Genomic DNA, 15,128 nt, shown 5'->3' with positions numbered 1-15,128 from the left:
TCAAACCGTGTAATTTTTTATTCCGCTATGCACTTTCCACGAGAATTGGTCTCCGAAAGCCTCATATCTAGCCATAATTAATTTGATTCATTCAATACCAATTATTGTAATTAATTCCATAAGCTGATACTAATTTTCTAATAAAATCCAAAATTAACTCAAAAATCGCCCGTAGGGCCCACATCTCAGAACCCAACAAAAGTTACAAATTATGAACGCCCATGCAACCACGAGTCCAACCATACAAATTTTACCAAATTCCGACATCAACTCGACCCTCAAATCTTCAATTAAAGTCTTTGAAGATTTCTACAATTTTTAACCCAATATTTACCCATTTGAACTCAACAATCTTTCCATAAACCTTACTGATATGTATAAATAATACTATTACACCCAAGAATCATATTCTTAATCACCTATCTTTACCCAAACTCGAAATTGAAGACTAGGAGTTAGAACCTTACCTCTTGGGTGAAGATCTTGTGATATTTCCTTGTTGGATTTCAAAGCTTGAACAAGATCTTGATGAACAAAGCACTTGAGCTTCTTCCTCTCTCTAGAACACTCTCCCTTCTCTCTAAAAATGTCAGATTGTTTTTCCAAAATGAGTCCCAAAGCCTATTTATTAAAATGAGATCAGGTTATGAAAATAGAAAAAATAACTCTCCGAAAGCAGGTCTGCGGTCGCATAATGGATCGCAGAATGGGTACGCGGGCCGCGAAACGGATCGCAAAACTGATGCCCAGAACTGGGCTCTTCTGGTCCATTCTGTGACCGGTTTGCGGTCGCAGAAGCAGTTTTGGCAGTCGGAAGATAGCCATTTTCTAGTAGTGTTTTTCCTAGGGAAAAATTCGACGAAGAGCGTGTTAGGATCGAAAAGCCAGGTGTCATGCGGAAGCTAGTAAAACAATACTTGAACGACGACAAATCAGACAACAAAAGAGAAATATAAGAAAAAAGATACAAACATTTAACGTGGTTCGGTTAATTGGCCTACGTCCACAAGCGAAAATTAAATGAGCAATTCACTATATAAAAGAGAGTACAAAATATTGAGAGAACAACCTCTCAAAGAGGCAAACATAAGTGGTAGGCTAACACTTGTCCCGAAATTCTCCCCTAAACAAAACTCTCAAGCGCATATGGCTACATTGTAAAATATAGTTTTAGTCGATATCTAGTAGTATTAAAAAACATGTCAAATATCAATCAAACAATATATCAAGACCTGGAACCGTAATATCTTTACGTACAAAGGGGATTTAGGATTTGAAGATCACGATGCACATGCACTACAATTTTAATGTAAAACTAATGCGGATCATAGGGTCAAGTGATGTGAAACAATTAAACGTTTTATAACTTATTATTTGGTACGCTATACTATATTTTGGTTTAATCTATGTTTAGTTAACTTGACTTAGTGGTTAATGAAAGTTATATAGGTTTATAAAGACTCTGTAAAATGTAAAATCCTAAAGTAATACTAGTAACTACGAGTAATAACTCCGATAATTCATTGTTGAATTGAATGAGTAGGAAAAAAAAGTAGTTGGATTTTAATATTTGGGAGTAGTTGTTTCTGTTTTACGTACTTGAGTGCGGAGTTGCGTATGAATATAAGTTACACGGTTTCGTATTTTTTGGCCCCTGATGTGTTACTACCGGAGGAGGAGGGGTATTTTTTGTCCTTCTATCTTTCAGTAAAGTTAAAAGGGCTCTTTTTGCATAACTTCTATAAGTGGGGACAAAATTTAAGACCAGTGCGAAAAAGTGTCATATTTGTGCAAATCTCCCAATACTTGGCTGAGCCAAACCTCAAAAACTAAGAAAGCAAGACCCGGCCCATTTGATTACCACTGAGCCCATAATTTTTCGGGAGATTTGCAGCCATACCCTATACTTGTACCACCTTTTAACCTGTACCCTATTTTTTAAATTATTGATTTGGTAGCCATCTCACAAAAAAATCGAAATAATATGACAATTACGCCCCTGACAAAAGATATAAAACGATCTCCTCTTCTCCTCTCAGCAACTTTATAAAAAAAATCAGAAACTTGTCCAGATTCATCTTCAGAATCACACTTGCATGAAGTTGTTTCACCTTGAAGTTAAAACTATATGCTAATGTAGCATGAAGTTGTTTCATGTTAAAGCTAAAACTTCATGCTAATATAGCATGAAGTTGTTTCACATTGAAGCTAAAACTTCATGCTAATGCATGCTGAAGTTATTTATCCTGCAGTCTACAGTTTTGTCATGAATTTTATCCGAAACTTCAGTCTAAACATGCTGAAGTTATTTAGTTCATTTGCTAAAACTTCAGACTAAACATGCTGAAGTTTTTTAGTTCATTTGCTAAAACTTCAGACTAAACATGCTTAAATTATTTAGTTCATTTGCTAAAATTTCAGACTAAACGTGCTTAAGTTATTTAGTTCATTTGCTAAAACTTCACACTAAAAATGCTTAAATTATTTAGTTCATTTGCTAAAATTTTAGACTAAACATACTTAAGTTATTTAGTTCATTTGCTAAAACTTCAGACTAAACATGCTTAAGTTATTTAGTTCATTTGCTAAAACTTCAGACTAAACATGCTTAAGTTTTTGTCTTGTAATATGTAATTTTCTAATGAGTTTTTGCTAATGCATGCTGAAGTTATTTAGTTCATTTGCTAAAACTTCAGACAAAACATGCTGAAGTTATTTAGTTCATTTGCTAAAACTTCAGACTAAATATGCTGAAGTTTTTTAGTTCATTTGCTAAAACTTCAGACTAAACATGCTTAAGTTTTTGTCTTGCAGTATGTAATTTTCTAAAGAGTTTTTACTAATGCATGTTGAAGTTAGTTAGTTTATTTGCTAAAACTATATACCAAAACATGCTGAAGTTTTGTACGCAGTCTACAGTTTTGTCCTGAGTTTTATCCGAAATTTCAGTATAAACAAGCTGAAAATTTTTAGTTTATTTGCTAAAACTTCATCCTAAACATGCTTAAGTTTTGTCACGACCCGAAATTCCCACCTTCGGACCGTGATGGCGCCTAACATTTCACTTGCTAGGCAAGCCAACGTTAGAATAATATTATTTATTTTTAAAACAATTTTAAAATTTATTAATAATACAGAACAATTGCGGAAGTAACGTCTGAAATACAGTGAAAAATTCATAAAAATATCAGTGTCTAAATACCATCCCGAAGTTGGTGTCACAAGTGCACGAGCTTCTAGAATTATACAAATAAAGGTCTGAATAAAATAAGTTGTCTGGAAATAAACACACAGCTAAATTTAAATAGACGGGGACTCCAAAACTACGAACGCAATGCCGTTATACCTCAAGTCTCCTCTGGTAGCTGAAATCCGAGCATGTCTATGGTGTGCCGCTAGGACCAACTCCGAAATCTGCACAAAAAGTGCAGAGTGCAGTATCAGTACAACTGACCCCATGTACTGGTAAGTGTTGAGCCTAACCTCGGCGAAGTAGTGACGAGGTTAAGGCGGGTCACTTACATTAACCTGTACGTAATATTAGTAACAACAATAATAGAAATAGTTCAGGTAACTCATTCATAATAATTGAAGCCAACTCAGCAGTCATAACCAATTATCATTTTCATCAATTCTGTTGCAGCGTGCAACCCGCTCTCACAATATATTCACATTCAATTCTGTTGCAGCGTGCAACCTACTCTCACAATATATTCACATTGAGTTCTATTGCGGCGTGCAACCTGCTCCTCCAATATATTCATTTTAATCAAGTCTGTCATATATTTATTTCAATCAATTATATATAGACTTTTTTAATAAGTCTGTTGCGGCGTGCAATCTAATCCCCCAATATTGACTTTAATAAGTCTATTGCGGTATGCAACTCGATCCTCCAATATGGACTTTTTAATAAGTCTGTTGCGGCGTGCAACCCGATCCTCCAATATGAACTTTTAATAATGAATTTTGTCGCGGCGTGCAACCCGCTTCTCCAACATATTCATTTACCAATTCTTATAGAAGAAATTTTCCAAATAAATACAATAATTGATATAAAATTTATAAGACAACAAGCATACAATAATTATGATTTAATTATGAAACAAACAATGACAAATAGCAAATTATTATGAAAATCAGAGAGAAAATATGCAGTTTAATATTTAATATGCTAAATGCCAAATAACAATTAAGGCACATAATTCAAATAGCATGTAACAATTATTGCAGGAATTTCTAGAATTAATATTTGATAAAGAATAGGAGAGAAATAATTATTATAATAATTAATTCATGATTTAAAACAATTTATTATTTTTCAAGTAAGCAGGCAAACAATTAATTTGACGACGTATAGACACTCGTCACCTCGCCTATACGCCGTTCACATGCAATTCACATAAAAATAATAATTTAAGGGTTCTCTTCCCTCAAGTCAAGGTTAACCACGACACTTACCTCGCTTTGAAAAATCCAATCAATTACTCAACCATAGCTTTTCCTTTTAAATTTGTCTCTGAAAGCTTCAAATCTATTCACAAACAATTCGATATATTCAATACTAATCATAGGAATTAATTCCATATGAATTTAATAATTTTACGAAAAAACTCGGGAAAAACTCGTGAAATCCGAACACCCGTTCCGATACGAGTTCGACCATAAAAATATTGTCCAATTCCGATATCAAATGGACCTTCAAATCTAAATTTCTCGTTTTTGGAAGATTTTAGAAAAATCTATTTTTTCTTCCATATATTCACGGATTTATGATATAAACAAGTATGGAATCATGAAATATAATCAATATAGGATAAGGAACACTTACCCCAATGTTTCCCGTGAAAATCGCCCAAAATGTCGACTTAACCGAGCTCAAAATGACCAAAATGAGTAAAAATATCGGACTCTTCGATATATACACTGCCCAGGCATTTCCGCACCTGCGGTGTCTGGGCTCGCACATGCGAGCTCGCATCTGTGAGAAAAATATCGCATCTGCGAAATGGGCCTGCCAGGCGAGGCCTCGCACCTGCGGAGGAAAAATAAGCACATGCGCTGCTCTTGCTTCTGCGATCATTTGGTCCGCTTCTGCGGACGCGCAGGTGCGTGTAGGTTTCCGCACCTGTGGACTTTTGCCCATCCACGCCCGGGCGCATCTACGATCAAAAGCTCGCTTCTGCGAGCTTGCACCTGCGAGAAAAATCCGCAGGTGCGATTACAGCAGAAGGAAAAATACAGATTTTGCTTAAGTCCAGTTCTTGATCTGATTTCAATCCGTATCACTCTCGGTGTCTCGTATAACGTCAAACAACGCTGAAATTATAATTTACACCCCGATTCAAACTTTGAGTTTTAAACTTTCAATATTCAAATCTCGTGCCAAAACATATTAAATGAATCCGGAATGACTTCAAATTTGGCACACAAGTCATAAATGACATAACAGAGCTGTTCAAATTTCTAGAATCTGATTCTGGCTCCGATATCAAAAAGTCAACTCCGTGGTCAAATTTAAAAATCTTTAGCCTTTAAATTGCTAGTTCTGTTAAATGGCCATAACTTGAGTTATGGACCTCCAAATTAAATTTCGGGCATATGCCCAAGTCCCAAATTATGATACGGAGCTATCCGAACTGTCAAAATACTGATCTGGGTCCATTTGCTAAAAATGTTGACCAAAGTTAACTCAGTTGAGTTTTAAAGCTCCATTTCACATTTTAATCTATTTTTCACATGAAAACATTTTGGAAAATTTTACGGACTGCGCACGCAAGTCGAGGAATGATAAATGGTATTTTTTGAGGTCTTAGAATACAGAATTACTTATTAAATTTAAAGATGACTTTTTGGGTCATCACATTCTCCACCTCTAAAACAAATGTTCGTTCTCGAACGGAGTTAGAAAAAGTACCTGAGCTGGAGAAAAGGTGTGGATATTTACTCCGCATGTCCGACTCAGACTTCAAGGTAGAAGCCTCTACCTGCTGACCTCTCCATTACACCCGAACTGAAGGATAACTCTTAGACCTCAACTGTCGGACCTGTCGGGCTAGAATAGCCACCGGCTCCTCCTCGTAAGTCAAATCTTTGTCCAATTGGACTGAGCTAAAATCTAACACATGGGACGGATCACCATGATATTTTCGGAGCATAGACACATGGAACACCGGATGAACCGCTAATAAACTAGGTGGTAATGCAAGCCTGTAGACTACTTCACCCACACTTTCAAGAATTTCAAAGGGTCCGATATACCTAGGGCTCAACTTGCTCTTCTTTTCGAACCTCATTACACCTTTCATAGGTGAAATTCGGAGCAATATTCTTTCTCCAACCATGAATGCAATATCACAAAATTTACGGTCGGCATAACTCTTTTGCCTAGGCTGAGCTGTGCGAAGTCGATCCTGAATAATCTTGACCTTATCCAACCAAATCGGTACCCAACAACCAAGCCTCTCCCGGTTCAAACCAACCAACTAGCGATCGGCATCGCCTTCCTTATAAGGCCTCATATGGAGCCATCTGAATGATCGACTGGTAGCTATTATTATAAGCAAACTCTGCAAGTGGCAAGAACTGATCCCAAGAACCTCCAAATTCTATAACACAAGTGCGAAGCATATCTTCAATATCTGAATGGTGCGCTCTGACTGTCCGTCTGTCTGTGGATGAAATGTTATACTCAACTCCACCCGCGTGCCTAACTCACATTGTACAGCCCTCCAGAAATATGAGGTAAATTGCGTACATCGATCTGAAATAATAGACACGGGCACACCGTGTAGGCGGACAATCTCACGAATATAAATTTCAGCTAACCTCTCTGAATAATAGGTAACTGCCACTGGAATGAAATGTGCTGACTTGGTCAACCTGTCCACAATGACCCAAACTGCGTCAAATTTTCTCTGAGTCTGTGGGAGCCCAACAACAAAATCCATAGTGATATGCTCCCACTTCCACCCAGGAATTTCTAACTTCTGAAGCACACCACCAGGTCTCTGATACTCGTACTTAACTTGCTGACAATTCAGACAACGAGCTACATATGCAACTATATCCATCTTCATTCTCCTCCACCAATAATGTTGCCGTAAATCCTGATACATTTTAGCGGCACCTGGATGAATAGAATACCTGGAACTGTGTGCCTCTTCAAGAATTAATTCGCGAAGCCCATCCACATTAGGCACACAAATATGACCTTGCATTCGCAGAATCCCATCTCCCCCCACAGCAACCTGTTTGGCATCACCGTGTCGCACCATATCCTTAATAACAAGTAAATGAGGATCATCATACTGCCTCTCTCTGATGCGCTCATATAAAGAAGATCGAGCGACTGTGCAGGCTAGAATCCGACTGGGTTCTGAAACATCTAACCTCATGAACTGATTAGCCAAAGTCTGAACATCTGCAGCTAATGGCCTCTCACCAACCGGAATACATGCAAGACTGCCCATACTCACAGCGTTTCTACTCAAAGCATCGGCCACCACATTGGCCTTTCTGGGGTGATACAAAATGGTGATATCATAGTCTTTCAACAACTCCAACCATCTTCTCTGCCTCAAATTAAGATCCTTTTGTTTGAACAGATACTGAAGGCTACGATGATCAGTAAATACCTCACACGAGACACCGTAAAGGTAATGCCTCCAAATCTTCAGCGCATGAATAATGGCTGCCAATTCTAAGTCATGAACATGATAATTCTTCTCGTGAACTTTCAACTACCGCGACGCATATGCAACTACCTTGCCATCTTGCATTAATACTGCACCAAGCCCAATGTGAGATGCATCACAATATACCGTATACGATCATGAACCTGTGGGTAATACCAACACTGGCGCCGTAGTCAAAGCGGTCTTGAGCTTCTGAAATCTCAACTCACACTCGTCTGACCATTTGAATGGGACACCTTTCTGGGTTAATCTGGTCAATGGGTTTGCTATAGATGAAAACCCTTCCATGAACCGACGATAATAACCTGCTAAACCCAGGATACTCCGGATCTCTGTAACTAAAGTAGGTCTAGGCCAATTCTAAACAGCCTCAATCTTCTTAGGATCCACCTTTATGCATTCTGCCGATACAACATGCCCCAAAAAGGCAACTGAGTCTAACCAAAACTCACATTTTGAAAACTTGGCATATAACTGATTATTCTTCAAGGTGTGAAGCACACTTCGAAGATGCTGCTCATGTTCTTCTCGACTGCTGGAGTAAATCTAGATATCATCAATGAATACAACCACAAAAGAATCCAAATAAGGCTTGAACACTCGATTCATCAAATACATAAATGTTACTGGGGCATTTGTCAACCCAAATGACATCACTAGGAATTCGTAATGCCCATACCGGGTTCAAAAAGTTGTTTTAGGGATATCAGATACCCTAATCTTCAACTGATGGTAACCAGACCTCAAATCGATCTTCAAAAATACCTTGGCACCTTGAAGCTGATCAAATAAGTCATCAATTCTTGGCAGCAGATTGTTTTTTTGATAGTAGCCTTATTCAACTGCCGATAGTCTATACACATCCGTATACAGACATCTTTCTTCTTTACAAATAATACTGGTGCACCCTAGGGCGAGACACTAGGTCTAATGAATCCCAGATCAAGCAACTCTTGTAACTTCTCTTTTAATTCTTTCAACTCTGGCGGGGCCATACGGTATAGTGGAATAGAAATGGGTTGAGTGCTCGGAGCCAAATCAATACAGAAATCAATATCTCTATCGGGTGGCATCCCCAGCAAATCTGCAGGAAATACTTATAGAAATTCACAAACAACTGGTACTGAGTCCATAGAAGGGACATCCACACTGGGATCGCGAATATAAGCCAAATAGGCAAGACACCCTTTCTCCACCATACACCGAGCTTTCATATAAGAAATAACCCTGTTGGCATAATGACCAGGAGTTCCTTTCCACTCTAACCGAGGTAACCCCGGCATAGCTAGGGTCACTGTCATGGCATGAAAATCCAATATAGCATGATAAGGGAACAACCAATCCATACCCAAGATGACATCAAAATCTACCATATCAAGAAGTAGAAGATCCATACTAGTCTCAATATTACCAATAGTAACCACACACGAACGATAGACATGATCTACTACAACATAGTCTCCCACCGGTGTAGATACACACATAGAAGCACTCAAAGAATCACAAGGCACTATCAAATATGAAGCAAAATAGGAGGACACATAGGAATAAGTAGATCCTGGATCAAATAGAACTAAAGCATCTCTATGGAAAACTGGAATAATACCTGTGATCACAACATCAGATGACTCGGCCTCAAGCCTAGCTTAAAAAGCATAAAATCGGGGCTGGGCCCCACCACTCTAAACTACGTCCCTGGGACGGCCTCTGACTGGGCCTCCACCTCTAATGGTCTGGCCTCCACCTCTAATGGCCTGACCTCCACCTCTAATAGCCTGACCTCCACCTCTAGCTGCCTGACCCCTACCTCTAACTGGCTGAGCACGTGGTGAAGCAACCGGTGCTGGTATGATAGCACGAGAATCTTGTTGAGATCTGTTACTCGCTAATCTAGGGCAATACCTCCTGATTTGACCAATGTTCCCACACTCATAATACCCATCCTGATGTCATGGCTGCTGAAGCTGAAGCTGACCCAAATGGTCTGGATAACCGTTGTAGTAACTCTGGAGTGGTGATGCACTGATAGGAGCTGAATGTGCACTGAATGGTGGCTGCCCAGAGTAAGGCATAATAGGACTGTGACTCCCTGAAGCACCGAGAGATACATGAAGTGCTGAATGAAACGGTCTGGGAGGATGACCCCTACCAAAATTACCTCTGTCTCCAGACGAGGCACCACTTAAACCACCGAACTGAAGAGGCCTCTTATCGGACCTCTTCCCTCTCTCCTGTGCAAGAACCATCTCGATCCTCCTTGCGACATTGGCAGCCGCCCAAAAAAAAATCTCTCTTCCGGTCTCCTTGGCCATCTGAAGTCTGATAGGGTGAGTGAGTCCCTCAATGAACCTCCTCACTCTCTCTTCCTCCGTAGGTAGTAAAAGGAGAGCATGACGGGCCAAATTCACAAAACGGGACTCATACTGAGTAACAGTCATACCGCCCTGCTGTAAACGCTCAAATTGCGTGCAGAATTCCTCTCTTAGTGTGATAGGGAGGAACTTCTCTAGAAATAGCTGAGAGAACTGCTCCCAGGTAAGTGCAGGCGATCCGACAGGTCGGGTCAATGTAAAATCTCTCCACCACCTCTTGGCGGAACCCATCATCTGAAATACAGCAAAATCAACCCCATTGGTCTCAACTATACCCATGTTCCGCAGCACCTCGTGGCAGTGTTCAAGATAATCTTGTGGGTCCTCAGAAGGTGTACAACTGAAGTGAACTGAAAAGAGCTTGGTAAACTTATCCAGTCTCAATAAGGCCTTAAAAGACATGGCGGGCCTATCATCGATCTGTGCCGCAACAACTGACTGAACTATCCCAACTGGCGGGGCTGATGGAGCTTGATTCTGGGGAGCCATCTACTCCGGAGCGGGAGTAGTGGGAGTTGGTGCTCCTTCCCCAGCCTGTGAGACGGCTGGTGCCACTTGAAATGTACCATTCTGAGCCACGCCCTCCATAAGACTTACCAAACGGACTAGAGCGTCCTGAAGTACTGGAGTGGCTATGAATCCTTCCAGGACCTGAACTAGTCCAACAGTACATTCTAAACTAGAACCTCCTCCTGAAGGTCCACCTGAGGTTCTTCAACAGGTGCAGCTACTCGAACTCTGGTCTGAGCTCTACCTCGTCCTCTAGCACGACCTCGGCCTTGACCTCTACCCCTGGCCATAGTTTCCACTGGGGGTTCTGGTCCTTGTCCATCGGTAAAGGTATTACGTCTTCTCACCATCTGCGAGTGAATAATAGTAGAATGGTTCAATCATCGATAATAGAATAAAATCGCACGACAGAATAATAAAGAAGTGATATTGTTCCTAAACTTCATAGCCTCTGAGAGATAAGTACAGACGTCTCCGTACCGATCCTTCAGATTCTATTAAGCTTGCTCGTGACTCGTGAGACCTATGTAACCTAGTGCTCTGATACCAACTATCACGACCCGAAATTCCCACCTTCGGACCGTGATGGCGTCTAACATTTCACTTGCTAGGCAAGCCAATGTTAGATTACTATTATCCATTTTAAAAATAATTTTAAAATTTATTAATAACAAAGAACAATTACGGAAGTAACGTCTGAAATACAGTGAATAATTCATAAAAATATCAATGTCTAAATACCATCCCAGAATTGGTGTCATAAGTGCACGAGCTTCTAGAATTATACAAATAAAGGTCTGAATAAAATAAGCTGTCTGGAAATAAATACACTGCTAAATTTAAATAGACGGGGACTCCAAAACTGCGAACGCAATGCAGTTATACCTCAAGTCTCCTCTGGTAGCTGAAATCCGAGCAAGTCTATGGTGCGCCGCTAGGACCAACTCCGAAATCTGCACAAGAAGTGCAGAGTATAGTATCAGTACAACCGACCCCATGTACTGGTAAGTGTTGAGCCTAACCTCGACGAAGTAGTGACGAGGTTAAGGCGGGTCACTTACATTAACCTGTACGCAATATTAGTAACAACAACAATAATAGAAATAGTTCAGGTAACTCATTCATAATAATTGAAACCAACTCAGCAGTCATAACCAATTATCATTTTCATCAATTCTGTTGCAGCGTGCAACCCGCTCTTACAATATATTCACATTCAATTTTGTTGCAGCGTGCAACCCGCTCTCACAATATATTCACATTCAGTTGTGTTGCGGTGTGCAACCCGCTCCTCCAATATATTTATTTTAATGAAGTCTGTCATATATTTATTTCAATCAATTATATATAGACTTTTTAATAAGTCTGTTGTGGCGGGCATTCTGATCCCCTAATATTGACTTTAATAAGTTTATTGTGGTGTTAAACCCGATCCTCCAATATGAACTTTTTAATAAGTCTGTTGCGGCATGCAACCCGATCCTCCAATATGGACTTTTAATAATCAATTCTATTGTGGCATGCAACCCGCTCCTCCAACATATTCATTTACCAATTCTTATAGAAGAAATTTCCCAAATAAATGCAACAATTGATATAAAATTTATAAGACAATAAGCATACAATAATTATTATTTAATTATGAAACAAACAATGACAAATAGCAAATTATTATGAAAATCAGAGAGAAAATATGCAGTCTAATACTTAATATGCTAAATGTCAAATAACAATTAAGGCACATAATTCAAATAGCATGTAACAATTATTGCAGGAATTTCAAGAATTAATATTTGATAAAGAATAGGAGAAAAATAATTATTATAATAATTAATTCATGATTTAAAATAATTTATGATTTTTCAAGTAAGCAGGCGAACAATTAATTTGACGACGTATAGACACTCGTCACCTTGCCTATACGTCGTTCACATGCAATTCAAATAAAAAAATAATTTAAAGATTTTATTCCCTCAAGTCAAGGTTAACCACGACACTTATCTTGCTTTGAAAATTCCAATCAATTACTCAACCGTGACTTTTCCTTTTAAATTTGTCTCCGAAAGCTTCAATTCTATTCACAAACAATTCGATATATTCAATACTAATCATAGGGATTAATTCCATATGAATTTACAAATTTTTCGGATAAAAATTAGAAATTCATTTAAATATTCGACAGTGGGACCAATGTCTCAAATCCCGAAAAAATACACAAAATCCGAACACCCGTTCAGATACCAGTTCAACCAAACAAAAATTGTCTAGTTCGGATACCAAATGGACCTTCAAATCTAAATCTCTCGTTTTTGGAAGATTTTAGAAAAATCTGATTTTTCTTTCCTAAATTCACGGATTCATGATATAAACGAGTATGGAATCATGAAATATAATCAATATAGGATAAGGAATACTTACCCCAATGTTTCCCATGAAAATCGCCCAAACTTTTGCCTTAACCGAGCTCAAAATGATCAAAATGAGTAAAAATGTCGGACTCTTCGATATAGACACTGCCCAGGCATTTCCGCACCTGCGGTGCCTGGGCTCGCACATGCGAGAAAAATCTCGCATCTGCGAAATGGGGATGCCAGACGAGGCTTCGCACCTGCGGAGGAAAAATGTGCACCTGCGCTGCCTTCGCTACTGCGATCATTTGGTCCGCTTCTGCGGACGCGCGGGTGCGTGCAGGTTTTCGCACCTGTGGATTTTTGCCCAGCCACGCCCGGTCGCATCTGCGAGCTCGCACCTACGAGAAAAATCTGCAGGTGCGATTACAGCAGAAGGAAAAATACAGATTTTGCTTAAGTCCAGTTCTTGATCCGATTTCAATCTGTATCACTCTCGGGGTACTCGGACCCCGTACGAATATACCAACAAGTCTAATAACATAATACGGACTTACGTGGGGTCTCGTATCACGTCAAACAACGCTGAAATTACAATTCACACCCCGATTCAAACTTTGAGTTTTAACTTTCAATTTGCAAATCTCGTGCCAAAACATATTAAATAAATTCGGAATGACTTCAAATTTGGCACACAAGTCATAAATGAAATAACGGAGCTGTTCAAATTTCCAGAATCAGATTCCAGCTCCGATATCAAAAAGTCAACCCCGTGGCACATGCCCAAGTCCCAAATCACGATACAGAGCTATCCGAACTGTCAAAATACTGACCCGGTTCCGTTTGCTAAAAATATTGACCAAAGTCAACTTAGTTGAGTTTTAAAGCTATATTTCACATTTTAATCTATTTTTCACATGAAAACTTTTCGAAAATTTTTACGGACTGTGCACGCAAGTCGAGACCCTTAGTGAGTGTCAAAGTCGACCATCTCGTCTCTACCTCTTCGAGATTAGGCTTGATATTTACTAGGTACACATTGTTTACGTACTCATACTACACTTGCTGCACTTTTTGTGTAGAACCTGAGACATGTGCTATCGTTGGACCTATCGGCGTGCACCCGCGTTATCCAGAGGCCTAGTGGTGAGCTACTTTTTGAGCCGTTCTGCAGCAACTAATGCTTCTTCTAGGGATTTTATTCTATCTATTTCCTTTCAGACAATATTTATAATTTTGTATAATCTACTAGATGCTCATACACTTGTGACACCAGGTCTTGGCACACACACTAGTAGAGTACACGAAAATTTGCGTGCATGTCTGTTGGATAGTCCGGTTGAGGCAGCTTCACTTACTTGAACTCAATTTTTAGATATGTACTTAAGGGAGTATGTTCCTCAGAGTCTTAGAGATGCATGGCGCACAGAGTTTGAGCACCAGACTTAGTTGCTACCGTTCGAGAGCGGGTTCACAGATTTACTGAGGGTCTCCACCCTAGTATCAGATTCAGTATGGTCCGATATCTAGAGATAGACATCACATACCAACAAGTGGTGTCAATTGCTAGGATATTGGAAGGTATGCGGATCCGGGATAGGGAAGAGAGGGAAGCTAAGAGACCCCGAGATTTTGGCACATATTATAATTCTCGTGCCCCAGCTGCAGCCCGTCATGGTAGAGGTTATGTGATCCATCCTATTCATTCAGCACTTCCAGCTTCCAGTGGTATTACGCCTACTCCCAGACCTCAGGTCCCATATCATGCACCGCCAGTATCTTCTGTACATCCTGTACGGGGTGCCTTCAGCGGGCAGTCTAGTCGATCAGGCCCGAGCCAGTCCCAGCAGCCACATCCTCCGAGGGCTTGTTTTGAGTGTGGTGACACTCATCATATCATGAGGGATTGCCCCATACTTAGGAGGGGTGCACCTCCATAGATTTCTCAGGCCTCACCTATTCTACAGGGTCCTCAAGCTTCTCAGGCCATGATTTCTGCACCAGTTAACACTCCACCTGCACATCCAGCTAGAAGTGGAGGTCGGGCGGGTAGAGGTCGCCCTAGAGGGGGAGGCCAGGCCAGATATTATGCCCTTCCTGCTAGGACAGAGGTCGTTGCATATGATTCTGTTATCATAGGTATTATTCCGATTTGTCATAGAGATGTATCAGTCTTGTTTGATCCAGGCTCCACTTATTCT

This window comes from Nicotiana tomentosiformis, chromosome 4, assembly GCF_000390325.3.
Source record: "Nicotiana tomentosiformis chromosome 4, ASM39032v3, whole genome shotgun sequence".
In the NCBI taxonomy this organism is placed as follows: Eukaryota; Viridiplantae; Streptophyta; class Magnoliopsida; order Solanales; family Solanaceae; genus Nicotiana; species Nicotiana tomentosiformis.
Note: the sequence above shows the minus strand (reverse complement) of the source record.